The 12,122-nt window shown below is 39.0% G+C and overlaps 1 long non-coding RNA gene across 1 annotated transcript; it reads right to left on the minus strand.

Moving 5' to 3' along the window:
- Positions 1-3,701: 3,701 nt before the first annotated feature.
- Positions 3,702-5,110, minus strand: LOC309708952. The gene is made up of 3 exons (XR_014277383.1): positions 4,850-5,110; positions 4,479-4,562; positions 3,702-4,384 (listed from the first exon to the last, which is right to left on the minus strand). It is a non-coding gene; the product is annotated as an uncharacterized lncRNA (long non-coding RNA).
- Between the last annotated feature and the right edge of the window lie 7,012 nt (positions 5,111-12,122).

Consider the following 12,122-nt stretch of genomic DNA (forward strand, 5'->3'; position numbering starts at 1 on the left):
GCTACACAACCATGTCTTCAACTCCATTAGACAGTTTTGCGCCGCGGACCAGGCGGAGAGTCGAGGTGCTTAGCCAGGCACTGTCTTCCATAATGCATGTTGGCCTCATCCGTACTCTGACAGCACTTAAGAAGCCCACAGCCATTTGAGTGACAAAGATCTCATCTATTTTTCATTTTTGACTCTAACTGCGTGAGGGAAGATCTTATGTGCCATACAGTACGCGCTTGTGCGCGCGCACGTGTAAACGAGCGTGCGTGAGTGCAGGAACAATTAGAAATATGTTGTTGGACAACAGCCTTGGATTTACTCGCAAATTATCTAAACTCGGGAGCAAGCTGTGAGCGTCTGCGTGTGTATGAGTCACAGTTTTTAATGAGTTCTTTTCATGCAGTCCTTCGCAGCTTCACTCGCTGGCGCTGCAGATTCACTCTTCTGCTCTTACAAATCACCGCGTTCGAGTGTATGTGCAGGGATAAAGCCTCCAACCGAAGCAAGATGAGGGATATGTAACGAGAAAGGAAGTATACCTTTAAGAGGAAGAAAACAGGCAATCTCCCACCAGTAAGAAATCTGTATCAAATTGTTTTGTGGAAATGACCCAGAGTGGACAGCTCAGACCTCCATCTCAGTGTGTCAGGAAGCTTAGATTGTCCTCATCGTGCCTTCTGCTCTCTCTGAAGTGAATTTTATTTGATGTGGTTTTAAATATATTAATACAACTGCTTAAATACACGAGCAATCAGCCAGGTAACATAAGGTCCATGATGTGCTCTATAATGAATTAATGTGAAGCAGATTCACTGAATTCGAAAAGCACTTTGCCTGATTGTAAGATGTTGGTCAAAGCTGTTGCATCACATAAAAGCTCAGATTTGGATTTTTTTTTTTTTTTTTTTTGCACGCCAGTTTACGTCAAGAATCGTTTTGACAGCGCTTCTCCACACAGCGAGTTTCGGTTTCACAAAGAGGCAGGGCTAGATAATCCATTAACATAGCATTAGCCCAAACTTTTAAGCTTCTTCAGACAAGTCATCTCCAGCATTTGGCAGGCTCTGAGGTGGGCAGCTGCTTATTGCACATTAAGTGCTTTTAGAAACACGAGCAGAATATGTGGTGAGAGATGCATTAGGAGACAGACTGTCAAAGCCGTGCGCTCTCCCATGGATGCCACTTGTATTGATTTCTATAGCCTTTTAATTTAAGGGCACTTTCACTTAAGGCTGGAACAAATGTGAGAAAAGGCCGGCTGCATATTCAGCTGTTAATGCTACAATCATGTTCAATTAAATATGCATGAGGCCACACATTTGAAGATAGGTCCTTTAAATTGGCTCGCGTTTGGTTGTTATTATATAATTAGATCGGAAAAGAAAAGAAAAGCACAGCACGGTGTTAAAATTGTTTCTGATGATTAGCAAGCAGGAAAAGTCATGGATCAGTTTGTCAGAGAGCATGAATAAGACAGTGCAGGGACGATTAATCCCTCAGAGGCTCCTACTGACAGACCAAGCTCGTTCCCGGCTGCATGACCTTGCAGAACAGCCTTGAAAAGCACAGGTGAGCACTCTGCTGCTTGATAACTTTCCCTTGGCTGCATGTGCTAAGTGAAATTGCTGTTTTCAGCTGTGGAGATGTTAGGCTGCGGGTTGATGGCATGCAGAGAGAAAAGAGGGCGGGGTGCAAGGTAACTCTGTTGAGCAGGCTGAGGGCACCCGGTGTCAAGCTCATTAACCTCGGTAAAAGAAATGTTACAATGAAACAGACAATACGCGCGGCACCGGGTCACATGCTGAAGTGCTGCTCCTTGTAAAGCCTGAACTCTAACCAACTGACACAGCACCATCGGCATTTCATATATTAAAAGACCTTCTTCCTCTGAAGTGGTTGGATAGTTTTTGTGAGCAGGATGGGGAATTGTGTATGATACTGTAAGTAGATTTAAATATGCAAATGCAAAGGTGGCTCAAGCTGCACTGATGTGAGGGATGAGCTCGCTGTGTGTCTTATGATGGAAGTCATTATACCGCTACCAGGGCTTCTCAGCATATCTTCATTTATAAAGCTTTGCATTCAGTCTTGTACAGTCCTAACCTGTTTAAACAAAGCCTTTGTCCCTGACAGACGCAATCAGAGTGATGAGTAAACACATACACTACGTCTATCTTGCCTATTAATCTGGGCACCCAGCTGTGAGCGGGGCTTTGCTGCCCTATCTCCTCTGGTCCACACAGTAGCCTGTTGGTATTGCTGCCCATGTTTAGATTTCATCAAGAGCTCAGGATTGTTTCAGTGCAACAAAAATCAGAGCACACTGGTGAATATATTGCGTGAAAATCTCCCTAGACAGCAACTCGTCAAGATTTTAGATCTTCAACTTCAAGATCTTTAATTTCTTTTACTTTAGTTAACTGAAATTGAACTACACTGTGTGATTGTTCGTCTCAGCAATAAACGTAATTAGGTGTACACATTTGTTCTCCTTGGGAATTAAAACACTTGGTGGCAGGGCTGTTGCATTGGATTGTATAATGTAAAAGATAGCTGTAGCTTAAAGTGCCTTAACCCTGCATTCTTTTTAATGACAATTAGAGGGCGACACTTGTGGTTGCAAAATAACTTGTAGTTCTATAGGCCAGCGGTCCCCAACACCCGGGCCACGGACCGAGTCGCTTGGTACCAGGGCGTGAGAGTTGAGGCTCGGGTGTGAAATTTATGGTTTTCAGGGTTTTTATCATTATTTTTTAACGTTTTCATTGTTAACTCGGTTTCCCTGGGTCTTTTCCCGTGTGTTATGAATAAATTATCTTTTTCTGGGTACTGGTACTGGTTTTATTTTGTTGTATTTATCCGTGGCACCTTAAAGGCCAGTCCGTGAAAATATTGTCGGGCATAAACTGAAAAAAGGTTTGTTTTTTGGGGTTTTTTTCCCCAAAAAGGTTTGTTGACCACTTCTATAGACTGCCCTCTGCCCTACCTCTGCAAACAATTTCCTACTACTACACTGAAAAAAAAAGTTCTTTCAATTTACTTGATTTTATTGTGTACATCGGTCCCACATAATATGAATAAGTATGACTGACTTAATTTTCCACTTTCCCTCAAGTAATTAATGCTTGTCAGATCAAAGTATTTTATTTACATCAGATTACTTTAAAAAATCATGTTTGATGTACTAATATTAATCTATTATCATAATATCAATGTATTGCATAATGTCAATATATTTTAATGTTTAACACCAACTTATTTTTATTTGCCAGTGTTACGCAATGATATTATGTAATGTAAACACATTGCAATTATGTTCCTGCAACACAAATTATGGCTTTAAATCCTACTTAATTTTTTCAATTGAAATATTAACTGATTATTATTGACAAAAAAGGCAAAGACTGTGAGTGCTACTGAACAATTCACCTTTATTAAACTGTAACAGCAGTGAAAGCAGCAATTCTGCCATGAACAAGTCCAAAATCGCATCCATATAAACTTGTTAACACATTTTTAAAGATAGCCTGCAGAAATAACTAAAAGAAAAAGTTAGTTTGAGAATATATTTGCAAATATTTCACAAAAAACTGACCTCAGCAGCAAATAAAAGAAAGTGCTTATAGATGATCCTGTCATCTCTTACATATAACATTTGTATTAATTACACAATTGAAAATGTAAACTAAATTAAGACTACCTGAAAAAAAAAGCAACACGCTTTTATGAATAAACAGATTTACCCAAATATAACTTGTGTGTTATTTGACAACAGTTTCAGCTTCTGTACATGTATTTACCTGTATAAGATTTCAACTAAGTTGAGCCTTAAATGACATTGTTACATAACTAATACCAAACACCTACATGAATTTTAATCTTCATTTTAAACATGTAAGCAGGACATTAAGGTTGACTTAGAACATATTGCTAAAAATCGTCAGTAAAAATTTCTTACAACATGATACCAAAAGGAAAAATTATCCTGCATTGCAGTCACACGAGGGGAAAGCAATAAAAACATAAGCAGTATAACGTTACTGAACACAAAATGAAAAACTGCAAAGAATTGCAGAAGTGCAGTCTTTGACTTCTCAATGAAACAGATGGTTTTTGAAAGCAAGAACTTTAGAGAGTTTAGCTCCATCCAGTTCCATGAAAACCTTCTGGAAAACGTCAAAGTTGTAGCGAAGGTCAGCAGGGTAGGCAAGGTTTAATGCATACATGAGTCCAAATAGCATTATCACAGCAAATGCTACATTATCCAAAGTCTTCGCCACCCTGATGCCTGCAAGGACAACTCTTCTTCATCTGCTGAAGCTTGCTCTTTAAGAAGATAAATTCAAACAGTGGTGTCTTCAACAGTCTCACTGATGGCACGTTCTTCCATGCCCTGTAAAAAAGAAGCCATGTTAGTCATTTCCAAGTAAATAATATGACACACTGTGGAAAGTCCAAAAAGAAAAAAAAAAACCACAAGTACATACCACATACTCCTGGATAAGCATGCCAGGGTCTTCACCCATGTAGATACACACTCCCTTAACACACTCAGCATCAACATCTTCACACTGAAATGAAATGTATGTAATTAGCATCTTCATTCAGCTCTTGTCCTTCATTTAAGTTTTAATAGTGTACTTTACATGAATGTTTTTAAAGTAAAGGCACACAAATTAATAATAGGTTTACTGGCAATTAATAATAAGTTGACAAAGTGAAGGTTAAAAAAAAACAAGCAGATGTAAAAATACAAAATGAGAGAATTTATCATGGGAAACATTTGAAATCTTCCACAATTATAAAATTTCATCCAAAGAGGATCGTGTTAAGTGAATGTTGAGGCTTTATCACTTACATTATCCATTTATGCCACAATTCTTTTCAGTATTAGTCCAAGCTCTCCTCTTCTGTTGACCAACTTCACCAGGTTGTCCAAGTGGAGATCCAGCTGAGCCAGGAACTTTGTTTGAGGGGGGATAGTGGCAATTCTCTTAAACTCAGCGTTGATCTGAAAACATGAGCACAGAGAAATGAGCTTCAAAGGTTTAATACCTGGAAGAAGGCCGCAATCACTCATGCTGAAGAAATGGGCTGTCAAATAACAACTGTGCCTTAACCATTTTAGGCTAATACCACAAGAACACCGTGTATGAGGCAAACCTTACTTCATGGAAATCAAATAGAGCAGGCCATCTTGCCATGAAAGCCTCCACCATTGGTGCATCACGAACAACTTCATGTCTTCTGTATGAAAAAGTCTTTTCCATCTTGAGTTTCACCAACTCTGTTACTCTTTTTTATGTCCATGTTGTGGGCTTTGACATGTCAATAGCTTTAAGAGTCCCCTTGTCTGCTACTTCTGAAACTGAGGTAAGGTTAAGAAACTCATTCCCAAACAAGGAATCCATAAACTGAAGTCTGAAACTGCCCTGAAGACAACACTGTCTCTTGACTTCAACGATGAGATCCTCAGTTGATTCAGGCGCTCCATTAGAGAGTGAGCCTTCGACAGGTTCTGTCAGCCAAAACAGTCTTTAGGACCATAGGACTCCCCATAGGACTCTGTAGGCATTCAGACATTCAGAAAGAATCATTTCAGTTTAGTTTTCATAAAGCTATCCATACCCAATACTCAAAGTTATAAAGATCAGACATAAAAAAGAAGAATTTATCTAATGAAATACATGCGACTGAACCTATTACACTTATATGAACACCTTTTATTTCTATATGCCTTTTTAAAGTCACAATGTGGACTGATCCAATCTCATAGTCAACCAATGGATAAGTATCAAGGAGTTCACAGAGTGAAGCGAGAGTGAATATTCTTGTGGATACTGGGCGGAGCTCAAAAGCTCTGTCGTGCTCTCTGTACCAGCCACCAAGCTCTCTGACAATGTAGAATATGCTGTGGTACAATGCAGATATGGTTTTTCAGTATTCTGGCAATCCACCTGCTGCCCTTTGGGCCAGTACCATTCCATTTCTATAAGTTATACTCTTTATGTCACACACTGTGCAAGGTTGACCTCTAGAATGTCAGGGAATATGCACCTAATGACTTAAGCTATCTCCTCTTTAAGCAAATCCACTAGAAAGGCCGATACAGCTGAGCTCTCTAATTCAGACTTGCCAAGAGATGGGGAGTTTAGATAGTAAGCTATCATCATCTGATGTTTTGACTTCTGTAATCATAAAGGTAAAAATTCCACCATCACAAAAAACATTAATTTTAATTGAAAAAAGGTATTCCAGTCCAGAAGAGCATCAATGGTTTCTTTAAAGTACCAATCTTTCCCTCATTTATACATAATGTTTTGAGAAGCAGCTCACATATGTTCTACACAAACTAGAAAAAAAGAGGGGGGGAAAGGGTCCTAATTTGTTTTGGGCCGATGTTGGAAAATTCACAATACATCACTTAATAAGACATAGTCTGTTGAACAAACTTATCTCCTTGTAGATATCTGCTGTATTATTTGGCCGTGACCAATAGAATAGTCAAGTAAGTGACACTTCACCTAAAACAATGACTAAATGGAAAAATGATTTGGCATTTATGGGCACAGTGTCACGGTCCTGGGTCGGGTCGACCCAGCATTTTGAGTTTCTTATGTTTTGGTTTATTTTTGCATTATGGATTGGTTATTCTCTGGTGATACTGTTTTGATTACAATTATATTCTGATTCTTTAGTTATCTGATGATGATGTTGATGACGATGATGATTATGTTTGGTTTAGGTTGCCTGTGCTTGGTCTTCTCTGCCCGTATGTCCCTCTGTTTGTCCATGACGTCATTATGCCTGTTTACGAGTCTGTCTCTGTCTGGCGTGTGCTTCCTGTCTTATTTTGTAGGTCTGTGTCCTTTGTCAGTGCGTTCAGCTTTGTGCTCTCCCTGTCTCGTCAGTGTAATCAACGTCAGCCGTGTCTCCCAGCTGTTTCCTCTTTGCTCCGTTCACCTCTTGTATTTAGTGTCTGTGTCTTCCCCTACTCGGTGTCGCGTCGTACCCTCAACTAGCTGTGTGTTCTGCTTCTATGTTCCTAGTGTTTGGTCTCCTGCTCCAGTTTAGTGTTTCTTTCCAGTGTTTCAGTCCTTGGTTCCTCTGTTCTGACTTTTGGTTTTCTTTTGGTGAGTTTAGTTTGTACGAGGTTTTTCCCAGCAATAAAGCTGCGCCTTAAGTTTCACTTCCGTGTCTGAGTTCTGCATTTTGGGTCCACCACTCCTGCTTGCCTGCCACACAGCGATTCATGACACACAGGTTCTTAAACCCACGTCTAAGGTGGCAGGATCCTTATTATAACTTGAGTGCATGTCATCAGCAATAATTAAGGTATGGCACTGTGGCCCTCCCAGCTTCTGAAACTCTGACGGTTACAGCCAGACTAATTAGCCAATGTAGCTAGGGGTGGGTTTTTATAATCGATTCATCGATTAAAATCGATTCTGGCTTGGATAACGTAAAATCGATTCATTAAAATCCTGAATCGATTTTTTAATATAAATTTATTTTGTCCGAAATGCCAGAATCTCTGGTGACATCTCACAAAATTTCAAGAACCACCAAACAGTAAATGAGAGCAGGTACAGGGATTCTGCACATAGACTTAAACACACAGCGCGACCCGCGGATCAGAATCAGTTAGATGTCGCCTTTCTCACAGTCGGGGCTGAAAGCCGACAGCTCGCTGATTCTGATCTGTGGGCGGGTCCGCGCTTTGTGTTCACGCCCTTTATGCGCTGATTCTAAAGCTGTTAGTTTGATCTCTCTCCAAACAATATTGACCGAATCAGCAGCAAAAGAAGATCCAAACGCTTCACATAAACATCGTCATGAATTCACTCTTTTACTGTTTTGCTTCCATTGCGATGCGCAGCTCTCTCTCTCTCCCTCTCTCCCTCCCCCTCTCCCCCCCCCCCTCTCTCGAACAGTTTCGCTTTCTTCATTATTCGCTTGCTTGTTACACAAGTCTACTGTTGCTTACAGCGCTGTCGGCCGCTGTTTTTCCCCCTTTTACATTCTTCCAAAAAGAAAACCTCATTTCTGCTGTTCAATACTGAACAAATTTAAACTTTTTAAAATTATTCAAAATGCAAAATGCTTAGCCGTGTCTCTAATAAAACCGCTGTAACGTCAGAGGTAATGTTGATTAATTAATGGTTTTCTTTCGTTTTTGATGTACTGCAGAATATTTTTATAAAATCCCAGGCCAGGAAAATCACCTACATGTTTTTTCTGTGTTTTATCTTCAGCTACTTTGACACAAAGGCATCTGCTGTGATGCTCACACCTTGGATAAAGTCTTGAGAGTGTCAGCTTCCTTTTTATAGATACAAAAATATGTAAATGTCCTGATCTGAATTATATCTCTGACTGTCAAAATTTCCCAGATTTAAATCGAATCGAATCGAATTAAATCGAATCGTGGATCGAATCGATTCGGGACCTTGTGAATCGGAATTGAATCGATTCTAGAAATCAGTGACGATACCCAGCCCTAAATGTAGCCATAGCTAGCACAAGTAACACAAACACTATTGCTCTCTCAGTGACGTTTTAACTTGCTAAGCCATCAAAAACGTCAGTGCTCTCTGTCACATGCATAAATTCCATATCTGACCGACAACAGCTGCTTTCTCCCGACTATGTGCAATTTGTTAATATTTTTCAGCTTTAGCCACAAAGCTAATACCAACTTTAGCTAGCACTGTAAAAACAACATGTAGATGCATTACAGATTACGTTTCATATAGCATGCACTACAACAATTCTGTGAAAACGTACCCAACTAAAACAAATGTATTTAAATTACTTACCTTCTCACTATGCCTGACTCAGTGCCAAAGGTTGCATGTGGCTGAACAGTCTTCCAGAATCTGGCGGTCAATTGCGCTCTCCTTAAATTATGTTGTTGTCTTATTGGATAAGGTAGGTCTTATTATCCAATCACATTTAGTTGTTGTCTTTGAATATATTGCATCATTTCCGGTTGTGGTCAAACATGATTACAATGGTTTTAGTATTCTAATTTAGTCATTTTAAATCAATGCAAGAAAAATGAGTAGTCTCAGTATTGTTTATAATCAAGTAAATGGTACTTTATTTAATCATGTAAATAAGAGAAACATGAGAGGCTTGTGTAGCATTAACTAAATTCATTTGTGCAAATTCAAAAGCCTGCCAATTCCCATTTTTTTCAGTGTAGCATGACCACTACTTACAGGCCATGCTTAAAATAACATTATTTTAATTTGCTAACTTTGTGTCATTTTAAAGGCGATGTCATAAAGGAGAATTATGCAGGTTAATGTTTATTGGCTTGCAATTTTTTCTCTCACTTCAAAAGCGGCATGTTAGCACATTTTAATATGGTCAGTTGGCAGGCTTCAAACTGGGACCTCACAGACAGTGGTGATTCTAGACTCTGTTGGGGCCCCAGGCAAAAATTCACAGCCCCCTTCAGCATTCAGCATCATTATACTTCAAATATTCTGTCAACAACAATAGTCCTATAACATAACAAATAAAACCCTACAAATGGCCATATTTTTTTTCCTAAGGGAAGTCAAAGCTCTCCTACCGTCGCTTTACTAAACTTTGACACTGCCGTAGTTGAAAGGTTGCTAGCCCTCGGGGGCCCCCACTAGCCTGGGGCTTCAAACAGTTGCCGGCTTTGCCTCGTGGCAAAACATGCATCTGCTCGCAAACAAAAGGGTGACGTCACATCTTTACTACTGTTTATGGATATACCCATACACTGTTGTAGCTGTATACGCTGTTGAAGCATTAAAATAAGTCTGTAACATTAATGTTACATGTGTTAGCGAAATGCAAAGAATCTGAATAGCTGCTTCGCTTGAGCGCAAAAGTTCAACAAAATTTCACTTTTTACAATTATTATTGTAAAAATTATTAAGATTTCTGTGTGTGGCCCAAACACAATAAACAAAAGAACTAACAATCAAACAAAACACAAAAAACAGGATAAAACTAACTAAGCTATAAGCACATTTTCTCAGATCAGAACTCCTTGTCCACATTTTGGGCATGTACTGCTGTCACATGGAGGTAATGTATTATGGACTGTTACTTAATGGACCATAATTTCAACAAACTACAGACCAAATCACTCCAGGGGGCGTTACTTAGTAATGTTTTGTAATGGCAGGGCAAGGAGAGGCAAGAAGTGCCAGTGAAAGCTTTTTGGTATCTGTCAAAGCTTCTAAAACAAGCACACCTTAATGTGCTTCTTCCCAAACAAAAAGTTCAAAGTTTGGTGTAAAAAATATTTGAATTTACTTCTGATTTTTATTGTTTATTATGACAAAAAACACAAGTTTTTAAAAAAGAGACGGTGAGCAGCAGTAAGGTTTTTAACCCTGCAGGTAAATATTTGATGATGTTTTTTGTGTAGTAGTATTAGGCTGTGGGACACACCCTAACAGTACTGCACAGTAGCCGTACAAGTATAGAGCTGGTTGAAGCATAAAACTCATTGACAGATATTTTCTTCCAGTTTATAAGATTAAAAATGACTATTATGGGGGGAAAAACAGGAAATGAGCCCTAGTTTTACTAACTGAGATTACTAGCTTTTTTAAATGCTACAGGATGTCCATTTCTCTTCTCATCATGACCACTTTGCCATCTTCAAATCCATCATGTCATTTTCAGATGGCTCAATCCAGACAGATGTATTAATAGAATACAAGAGAAACCCTATTACTCTTTTGAATCTGAGTGTGAAATGCATAAATTGCTAATGGGGGAGGGGGGGGGGGGGTATAAGAGACCTGTTAATGAAGGACTCTGATTAGCATTTGTTAAAACTCGGTGAAGTTCTTACATGGTAAAGGTCAGGCTGCTGTTCTGACATGAAAACGAGATGAAAACGTTCTACTTTTTGGGGGAATGTCATGATTTGAATTAAGATTGTCAGATTGGCTGTAAGCTCGTATCACGGTGCAGGCGTCTTGTATGACCTTTTCAAGGATTTGTCATTTTCCGCCCCTGTGATGCCACCATGGCTCAGCAGGAGAGAGGCCCCTCTTCTCTCGCCATGTAATTTGTCCTGGGTGTTACCATTCACACCGCACTACTCACAGCCACTCGCCCAAATGCCTATGTATCTACAGACCAGCAGGCTGCGACTACAAAATAACAAGAAGCTGTTCATGTTCTACTCTACGCTCTGTGTAAAGCAGCAAAGGCCTCTGCTGTGTGCTGCTGTTGGCCTGAGCGTCACACTCTCACCGCAACGCCTGGCTCCAGTTGTGAAGCAACCACTGGTCTAAAGCAAATATGATCGCAGTTAAGGATATTAACTACACTTGCAACAACAGCTTCACTCGTGAGTGATCAAGCAGTGAAGCTGTCTGTTAAAAGTTGTTGTATACTTTGCAGTAAACCCTTCGTTCTTAACTCACAATGCCAACACCAAACACAAGTAGCAACTTGAATATGTTGTTCCTGTGAAAATTGCTGACATATTAACTGACTTTCATGTTAGAAAAAGAGAAAGTGGGACAATTTAGGCACCAAAACTACTGCTATAATTACACTTACATTTAAATGTAATGCCAAGGGGTAATCTACAAACATCCAGAGTTTGGTCCAAAACTTCAAAGAAAATCTAACATTAACATTGCACAAATGACTGACAAGCACTTTCTATATTATCATGTCCTGATGAGTCCTGGTCCCTTCTTATGTCGTGACCAGTGTTGGTCAAGTTACTTGAAAAAAGCAATCAGTAACTAATTACTGATTACTTCCCCGAAAAAGTAATCCCGTTACTTTACTGATTACTTATTTTCAAAAGTAATTAATTACTTAGTTACTTTTTAAAAACACGATTTACAACCTGAATAGGTGATAAAGCGATAGATCTTTCAGCCCAATTCTACTTTTTCTGCATAATCCATCATACAAAATGTAATCAAATGGAAAAGTCTCTTTTTTTTAACTTGTTTTAATAGTTTTAATCTTTTAACTTTATGCATCAAGCAAAAATTTAATTATATGCAACATTCTGACTGGAAGAAATTTGTTTAATATTTAAACCTATTTTCTGCACATTCCAGCACATAAAATATATATATATATATATTTGTGTTTACACTCACTCT

This window comes from Aulonocara stuartgranti (genome assembly GCF_965226115.1).
Source record: "Aulonocara stuartgranti genome assembly, chromosome: 1".
NCBI lineage: Eukaryota > Metazoa > Chordata > Actinopteri > Cichliformes > Cichlidae > Aulonocara > Aulonocara stuartgranti.